Raw genomic sequence first — 9,145 nt, 5'->3', positions numbered from 1 at the left:
AGCACCTTTCTTTCTAGTCATCGTAGAAGACTAAAGTTGTCTTCAAATGAATCAGGAGCTTTGGTCTTCTCTTTACTGCCAACTCATGTGTAGTAGATCCCCTAATCAACAGATGTGTTCCAAGACTCCAGTGAATGCCTGAAACCACAGATAAGTTCTAGGTTTTACCCTGTACACACACATGATAAAGTTCAATCTGTAAGTTGGACAGAGTAAGATATTAATAACGTCTCATAGAATGGAACAATTATATATTATAAAAGTCATGTAAATGCAATCTCTCCCTCAAAATATTTTATTGTACTGTACTCTCCTTCCTTCTTTTTGTGATGATGTGAGTTAATACTTAAAGAGTGTACTTAATGGTTTAAATCCAACAACCAGGCACTCAGAGCACTTAACAATGACTTCTCTTTGGCAGAGTCACACAGTCAGTATCATTACTCTTGCACTTTGGGCCTCTTACTAAGTAAAAAAGGGTTATTTGAACATGAGCACTTTGATATTACAAGCTGATCTGGCAACTAAGCTGGCTACTAAGTGATGAGGGGTGTGTGGCATATACAGCACGGGTGAGATGAACAGAGGGATGATCCTTGTTGCAGGGGATTGGAGCAGAGCAGTGTGAGTTCATCGTGTACTCTGAGTGGCAATGATTTAAAACTTATGGATTATTTCTGAAATGTTACATTTAATATTTTTGTCTGGAGTTGCCCACATATAACTGAAACAGAAAAGAAAAACAGAGGATGAAGTGGCAGTGTGCCTTGGGCTCACATCTTCATGCTCCCCATGTCACAGTCTGGGGAAAATGACACCTCCCATGCCTTCTAAAAAAGGTTGCAGAGTGTTTATATGAACTACTATGCATGAACGTGCTGTAAAAACTAGGAAATGCCAAAGACATAGTTCATGTTGTCTTTCCAATCTCATCTTGTTCCTCAGAGCATACCATTTGCACAAATTTCTTTACATTATAGCAAAATTTTTGTGAAGGATTATTTTCATTTTTCTGAGTCAGAGGTAGAGCTAGTCTCCTTAGCTAGGAATTCTTATCAATTCTGTTTCAGTTTCTGTTCAAACAATTGTCACTTCCCAGAATTCCTTCTGGTTCTATCCTCTAGCCCCAGCCCTGTTTTTACTGCTGAGTGGCCTACCTGCAAGCCTCTCCCAGTCCAACCCATACAACAATGCACACCCTTCTGCTGGGAAAAGGACACCACAAACTTGACTTTTTTTTTTTTTTTTTTTAAGAGTATTTGGTTGTTTCAGGGTCTCACTATGAAGCTTGGACTCCTGGTGATCTTCCTGCTTTCAGCCTCCCCAGTGTGAGGATTACAGGCATGTGCTACCATGCCCAGTTTCAGTGGCTGGCATGGCATGGCATAGGACCAGCACAGCTTGTGGTACTGAGGATTGAACTCTGGCCTGTGCACTTGCCTAAGCAGGACCTTAGTCCACTGAGCTATCTCACTGGCCCTCTGCATCTATTGAGATGATCATTTGATGTTTGTCTTTGATTCTGTTAATATTGTGTACTACATTTATTGATTTGCATATGTTGAACCATCCTTGTATCCCTGGTATGAATCCTATCTGGTCATGATATATAAAGGTTTTTTTTAATAATATATTTGGTACAGGGTCTCACTATGCAGCTTAGACTTATAGTGATTCTCCTGTTTGCAGACTCCCTAGTACTAGGCATGCACCACCACACCTAGTCTCTGTGGCAGGCTTAGTACACCCAGGGGCAGGGCCCAAATGAGATGTGGTGCTGGGAATCCAACCAGGTCCCTATGCTTGACTAAACAGCCGCTTAGTCTGCTATCTCACCAGCCCTATATAATCTTCTTAATGATTTGCTGCGTTCTGTTTGCCAGTATCTTATTAAATATGTTTGCGTGAATATTCATTAGGGGGATTGCTCTGTAGTTTTCTTTCTTGGTTGGGTTCTTCTTAGGGTAATATTTGCTTTAAGAATGATTTTGGAAATATTGCTTCCTTTTCAATTTCTTCAAAGAGTTTTTTCACTGGGGGCATTAGTTCTTCCATAAATTTCTTGTAGAGTTCAGCAATTCATCAGGGCCTATGTTTTCTTTTGCTGGTAAATTCTTAATTTCATTTGCTGATTCTGGTTTATTTAAAATGTTTATACCTTCTTGATTTCGTTTTGGTAATTCAATAGTGTCTAGGAATCTGTCCACTTCTGCTGTGTTTTCCATCTTATACGAAATTTAGGGTCTCATAGTAGGTATTGATCTCATGGATTTCTGGTGTAATTATCCCCCCCCCTTTTCATTCCTGATTGCTTGAATTTGTATTTTTTTCCTCTTCTTGACAAGGTTAGCTAATGTTTTATCAATTTGATTAATTCTTCCAAAGAACCCATTTTGCAATTCACTGATTTTTTGTATTATTTTCTTAGCCCCTTATTGCGTTAATTTCTGCTCTTATCTTAATAATTTCCTCCCTTGTGTAAGTTTTGGATTTGACTTGTTCTTATTTTTCTAGAAGTTTGAGGTTTAACATTAGGCTGTTTTGGTGAGCTCCTTCTGTTTTCCTGATTTGTGAGTTAATCACTATAAATTTCCCTCATAAGATTGCTTTCATTGCATCTTCTAAGTTGTCCTGTATTATCGCTAAATTGTATACACTGTTTAATTTCATCTTTAATTTCCTCTGTGACCCATTGGTTGTTCAGAAGGGTGTTGCTTAATTTCCATGTGTTAATGTAGTTTTTGTGCTTTTGTTGTATATTGTAAGCTTTCCTTTGCCATTGATTCTAATTTCATTATTTTTTTAAATTATAGAAATATTTTATTTTTAATTTTTTAGAAGTATAAAAGTTATAACACTTAATACAAATTGTTAACAATTTAGTTGATACCTAATCTCATACAGCATACTTTTTCCCTTTTCTTGAAAATACTTAAATATACTTACACCCTTTAAAAGATAGACTAACACACATTAGCATCTGGTAAGTATTTTAAAGAACAAAATTCTGGAACATTCATGTTTATCATGACATTTGATGTACTGTATGATACATTAATTTAACTAATATATCTGTTAGAAGAAAAGGTCGCAATTATAATCACTGGCTCTCTAACTTTTAGATCTGAATAAAATGTATCACTTTTCACAATGAGAAAGCAGAAAATAATATAACAATCAAATGAAGCTAATGTGAAATCATTAAGTTCTCTTGAACCCTGAAGAAATATAATCAATGGTCCCTTCCATTCTCTGGCTTCCTGTCTCACCATGAGATCTCCCTCTCTGGTGCATCCCACCACTATGATACCAGGCACTGGAGCACAGAAACAAGAGATGGCCTTGCCAGGGCTAGCAGGGGCTGCCTAGACTTCCAGCCTCCAAAACCATGAGCTAAGTCCACATCTTTATAAGTTACCAAGCCACTAGTATTTGTTATAGTAATGAAAAACAAAATACATCTTCCATTTTAACAACTTAATATAAATGAAAAGCAACTTTCACATTTAAATAAATAAAAAATATAATACTATTTTTGAAACTGCAAATGTAATTCACATTATGAGAGAGAATAAGTTAAACAGCAAATTCTAGACAGTTATTTTTCACAGGCAATGAATGTGACTTAAAGCTCTCTCATTACTGATTTTCAAAGCAAGTAAGGCCAAGTAGGCCACAGGAGTCATTGCTTCATTGGAGGCACCTGATTCCCCTTTCAGTTCCAATGGCCCTAAATCTTTATCTATAGTTAAATTTTGAGTTTCCTTCTTGTGCTTCTTAGCTACTGCATCATTAGTACAAAGTTTTCTCATTTTAATGTTTGACAATTTCGTCAGATCCAAATCCCATTCTCCAGACAAAACGAAGAATATGATGTTGGCAGGAGTTGAACTAAAAGTTTATTTATTTATTTGTTTTGATTTTTTTGTTTTTCCATAATTTTATTGAGAGACAAATAGCAATGAGACAGTTTCAAATCAAATTGGTAGGATAGTTTTAATAATTAACACATTGCATACCCTCTTCCTAGTGGTTATTTGCTGTAGAAGATGCAGACATGATATCCTATTTACAAACACTATTAAAACAAATCCCTCTATTCATTAAGAGAATGTAACTATATATCTATGCTAACCATTTTGAATACACAGATACAAAATGGACATTCATCTGTATCCCCTTTTTTGTTTAGTTCTGTCATTTGAACATTATAGGTGTGTTAACTCAGCAAAATATTCTAAAAGAGTCCAGTAGTCCATAATAGTATTGGGTCTTCCGCTTGACTGGCAGTTTCAGAAATTGTTGACCTGAGTCCCCTACAGCTCAACATAACAGCATGGCTTTACTTCTTATACTTCGTTTTTATACTTTTCTGCTGGATGGTTAAGACCGAGATAAAGCAGGACCTATGCAACAAGAGTTGTAGCTTTTGGATCTGATAAGGTCAGTGAAATCCCCTCAAGATTTATCCTGAGATCCTGTACCTCAAATTGTATATCCTTTGTCAGTGTCAGGCATGTGGATGAGTCACAGCCATTGCTTGGCCAATGTGCTCTCTGTGAAAGCCTGAGAGAATATTTTCTCTCCATGGACTAAAAGTTTTCAGACTACTTGCATGTAAAATGTCAGGAATCTCAAAGCTGTAGCCGGAGTACTGCTGCCATTCATGCTCTATCTCCATCATCTGCTTGCTGATGGTCTCTGGGGAATGGTGTTGCCTTCCCTGCCTGTCCTTGATGCTGTGTAACTCGATCTGTTCCAGCTCACTGCTGAACCAATTTAAATACCTTTCAATTAATTTGCAAACATCCTTCTTTGAATATCTCAGTTTTGGGGGATTCAGCTTTTTTTTTTTTTTTTTTTTTTTTTCCAGAACCAGAGATTTGAACTCAGACCCTTGCGCTTGCCAGGCAAGCACTTATTCTACTGAGTCATCTCCCCGGCCCCTGCTGATTTGAAATCATTGCAGTTTTTCACCAATAAGGTTGAGACATAAGGCCTTTTCATTCTTCAAATTTTCCTTCTTTTCTTGTTTGTGGAACTCTCTTGTAATTTGACCTGCTTTTCTACTATATGGATGGATGATTTTTTTTTTCTCATCCAGGGCTTTTTCCCTTTGGTGCCTTAGGCATGGTGCCGCCCTAGAGGCCACAGAGTACCTCTGTGCCCCAGACCCCACAAGCTCCCAGCCAAGAATGACAGCTCTCAAGCCCGCAGTCCAGAACCCACGTGGGGCCCACAGATGCTGGGCCCCAGTTTCATTGTGCTATGTGGTTAGATAGTACACACAGCATGCTTTCAATTCCTCTACAATTACTTAAACATATTTTGTCAGCTAATATATATTTGAGAATATTCCATAATCAGCTGAGAAGAATAGGAACACTCTGTAGACATCTACCAAGTCCATTTTTTTAATAGGCTTGTTTTAATTCTAATATTTGTCGATTTTTTCTTTTTTCTTTTTGGTCTGGTTGATCTATTTGTGAGAGTGGGGTATTAAGTTGCCCCACTACAACTGTGTTAAAGCTTATTTGGTTTTTCATGTCTGTAATATTTATTTTATGTAGGTGGGTAAACGTGTTTAGTGCATAAATATTTATAATTGCTACCTCTCTCTTGGAGTTTTCCCTTAAGTATGTAGTGACTTTTTTTTTTTTTTTTTTTGTCTCTTTTGATCTGTTTTGGCTTAAAGATTATACCATCTGCAAATAGAATAGCTACCCCTGCTTTTTTCTGTATTCCTGTGGCACGGACAATTGTTTTTAGTTCTTTATTTAGTCTATGAATTTCCTTTTGGGTTATATGAGTTTCTTGAATGCAGCATATTGCTAGATCTTATTCATCCATTTCATCAGTCTATTCTTTTGATTAGTACATTAAGACCATTTTCTCTTGATGGTTAGAACCAATATGTATTGCTTTGTCATGTTGTTTATCCATCGTTTCTTCCCTTTCTCCTGTTTGTTGCCATGCCTTGTGGCTTCTTTCTATTGGTGTTCATGTAGTGGTGGTCTTCATTGTCTCTAATATGTCCTTCATCACATTCTGTAGAGCCCGTTTGATCGTAAATTTCTTCAGTTTTCATGAAAGTATCTTATTTCTCCATTAATTCTAAAGGATAGTTTTGTGGGGTATATTAATGTGGGTTGAAGATTGTTTTCTTTTAGGGCTTGAAATATCTCACTCTAAGTTGTCTTTGATTTGAGGGTTTGTGCTGAGAAATCTACTGTGAAGCTATGTGCTTTTCTTTATGTGTGATGTTTCTTTTCTCTAGCTGCTTTTAGTATTTTGTTCTTGTGCTGAGTCACTGGAATCTTGATTAGAATATGCCTTGGTGTAGATTTATTGTGATCTTGGCTATTTGGAGTTCTGTATGCTTTATTTGTATGTCAAATTCTTAACCATGTTTGCCATTTTTTAAAATGTATTTAGTACAGGGTCTACAGGGTCTCACTATGTAGACTGAACTCGTAGTCTGCCATTATTTCTGTGAAGTGAAAACTCTAGCTTTTGCCGTTTCCAGCTTTCTCACTTGTTCCAATTAACCATATATTTTGTTCTTCTTTGCTTCATGCTGTACCTGTTGATTCTTCCAGTCTCAAATTTTTGGACATCTTGCTTTTCCTGATATCTGGTGGCATTCCTGTCTTCTAGATCTGATAGTCTATTCTCACCCTCATTCAGTCTGCTACATATACTTTCAGTGGAGTTTCCAATCTTCTGAATTTGTGTTGGGATCAGTTTCACTGATTTTATTTCCTTTTTTCTTAATGCGTTTAGTACAGGGTATACAGGGTCTATAGGGTCTCATTATATAGATCAGACTTGTAGTGATCCTCCTGTTTTCAGCCTCTCAAGTACTGTGATTACAGGTGCACATCACCAACCCCAGTCTCAATCACCATCTCAGTGCACCCCAGGGGCAGGGCCGGCACGGCACACGGGTTTGAACCCTAGCCACTGTGCTCTGCCTAAGCAGGTGCTTTAGTCTGATGAGCTATCAGGCTGGGCATGCTGATTCTATTTCTTGTCTACATTTGGTATTCATGCTTTCCATCATTTTCTTGAGCTCCTTTATTTGTCTGTGTCTGGTTTAATGTTATTTTGATAGTCATTACTTTTGAACCTTAGAGATTATTTTTTTCTATGGTCTCTTCCATTCATTTTTTCTTAGTTTATGCTGCTATCATTTCAGAGAGCTATATTTGTTGGCTTCAGAGTTCCTCTGTATCTTTGCATTCTAGACTTGTCCTGGGTGGAGGTGGGTTATCTGGACTGCATTTTGCTTTTTCATCTTGTCATTTCCTATTTTATTTTCTATGATTATGCTTTTAGATTTCTAATGTTAATCTTATCATTGATGTCAAGGCTTCCTTAGGAGTTGTCTGTTCCTCAGGATGTCTCCTCTAGCCAGCACCACCATTGCTTCTCCTGCCAGCACCAGTGTACTATTCTCACCAGCACAGCTGTATTTCTCTCACCAGCAAGCTGTCCTGGGGACAATGGGAAAAGCCACAGATTATGAACCTACCTTCCATCATCTAGTGCTGCTGCCCTGGGGCAAGAGAGGAAATGCAGAGCAAGCTTCTCACTAACACTGCTGTCCTGGGAATAGTGGAAGACAGAGCAACTGAAACTCTATAGTTACTGGCACCATTGCTAATGGTGCCAGAGTGAACACTGTTCACTCTGCTCACTGGCACCATCTTATCAGAGAAAATGGAGGAAGGGCAGACCACAGACTGACATTTTTTGCTGGTACCACCTTCCCAGCAATAGTGCTTTTTAATGTTAATCTCTTTTAGCATCTGTACTTTCTTTGCTTTTTTGGCCCCAACTTTTATATACATTTTCCTTCTTGCCAAGCTGCAAAATTTTCTCTTGATTATCTCTGTAGATCTGTTCAAAAGCAGCCAGCAGCACTCATGTCACAGTCTGAATATTAGTCTGCTTTGCAATCTCTCTGCCAGATTATAAATTTAGCCTCACATGATGCCTTAGGATATGGGCAAAATAGAGACCAGTTCTTTACCATAATGTAATATGCATGACCGCTAGTCCATTTTCCAATGTAGTCCTCACTCCGATCTGAAATCTCTTGAGGCTGGCCTTTACTGTCTGCACTACTATCCGTATTCTGATTTTCTGAATTCAAATCTGAATATCCTAACAAGTTGTACCTATTGTATTCTAGGATTTCACTAGCCAGTATCTTCAAACCTTTCCAAACTCCCACACATCAGTTCCAAAGGTTGTAAATACATGGTCAAATACAATTAGCAACAATCTCACTCCTGGTACCAAACTTTTTTAGTCAGCTTTCCCATCATTGAGACACAATAACACTAGCAACTTGAAGAAGAAACTTTTATTTTGACTCACAATTTTCAGGGATTTAATTCATGGCTGAAGAGAGAAATAGCATGATAGGGAATGACACAGGAGACATGTTTACCCATAGCATTTAGGAAGCAAAGAGAGAGAGGAAAATTCAGAGATAAGAATTTTCCCTTCAGGTCACAGTTCCAGTGATCGATCACTCCCCTTCCAGGGAGATCCCATTTCTAACCCAAGACAGTAAAGGTAACATTTCAAATCTGAAATCAACACCAAACTATGGAAAAATTTTTTAAAAAACATTTTTGAGCTGGAATTATTTTAAACTACTTATATTCACTAAATTAAGTTAGGATGTGAATACCATTCCAAAATGTTTCTGAGGCTTTCTTGGATGGTAGTGAAACTATCATTTTTTTTTTTATACAACAGCTACAATAATTAGGAATAAAAGCACAAAGTACTAAGACAAGTTATTATAATCACAATTGAATATGAAAATGTATTAGTAAAGAATTCTTATAAACGTGAATTCAATTACTGAAATATTGGTAAAAAAAATTTTCAGATTACAAAATATGTGGCTCCACACTGAATAAAATTTATCATTTTTAGTGTAGGTGCATTTCTGTAGGTGGACAGGGTCAATTAAGACAGCTCATAGGTTTTTTTTTTTTTTTCAAAGTTTTATTGACAAACAGACAGCAATGAGACAGTTTCAAATCAGATCGGAAGGACAATTTCAACAAATAATACACTGCATATATTCTTCTTAGTGGTTAATTGCTGTACAAGATGCGGACTT

General features: G+C 37.2%; 1 pseudogene; it reads right to left on the bottom strand.

Moving 5' to 3' along the window:
* Positions 1-3,605: 3,605 nt before the first annotated feature.
* LOC101566090 lies at positions 3,606-5,132 on the bottom strand (annotated as a pseudogene).
* Positions 5,133-9,145: the final 4,013 nt, after the last annotated feature.

Source organism: Octodon degus, unplaced genomic scaffold, assembly GCF_000260255.1.
Source record: "Octodon degus isolate 3935 unplaced genomic scaffold, OctDeg1.0 scaffold00144, whole genome shotgun sequence".
Taxonomy (NCBI): domain Eukaryota; kingdom Metazoa; phylum Chordata; class Mammalia; order Rodentia; family Octodontidae; genus Octodon; species Octodon degus.
Note: the sequence above shows the minus strand (reverse complement) of the source record. Positions and strands in the feature narration are given on the sequence as shown.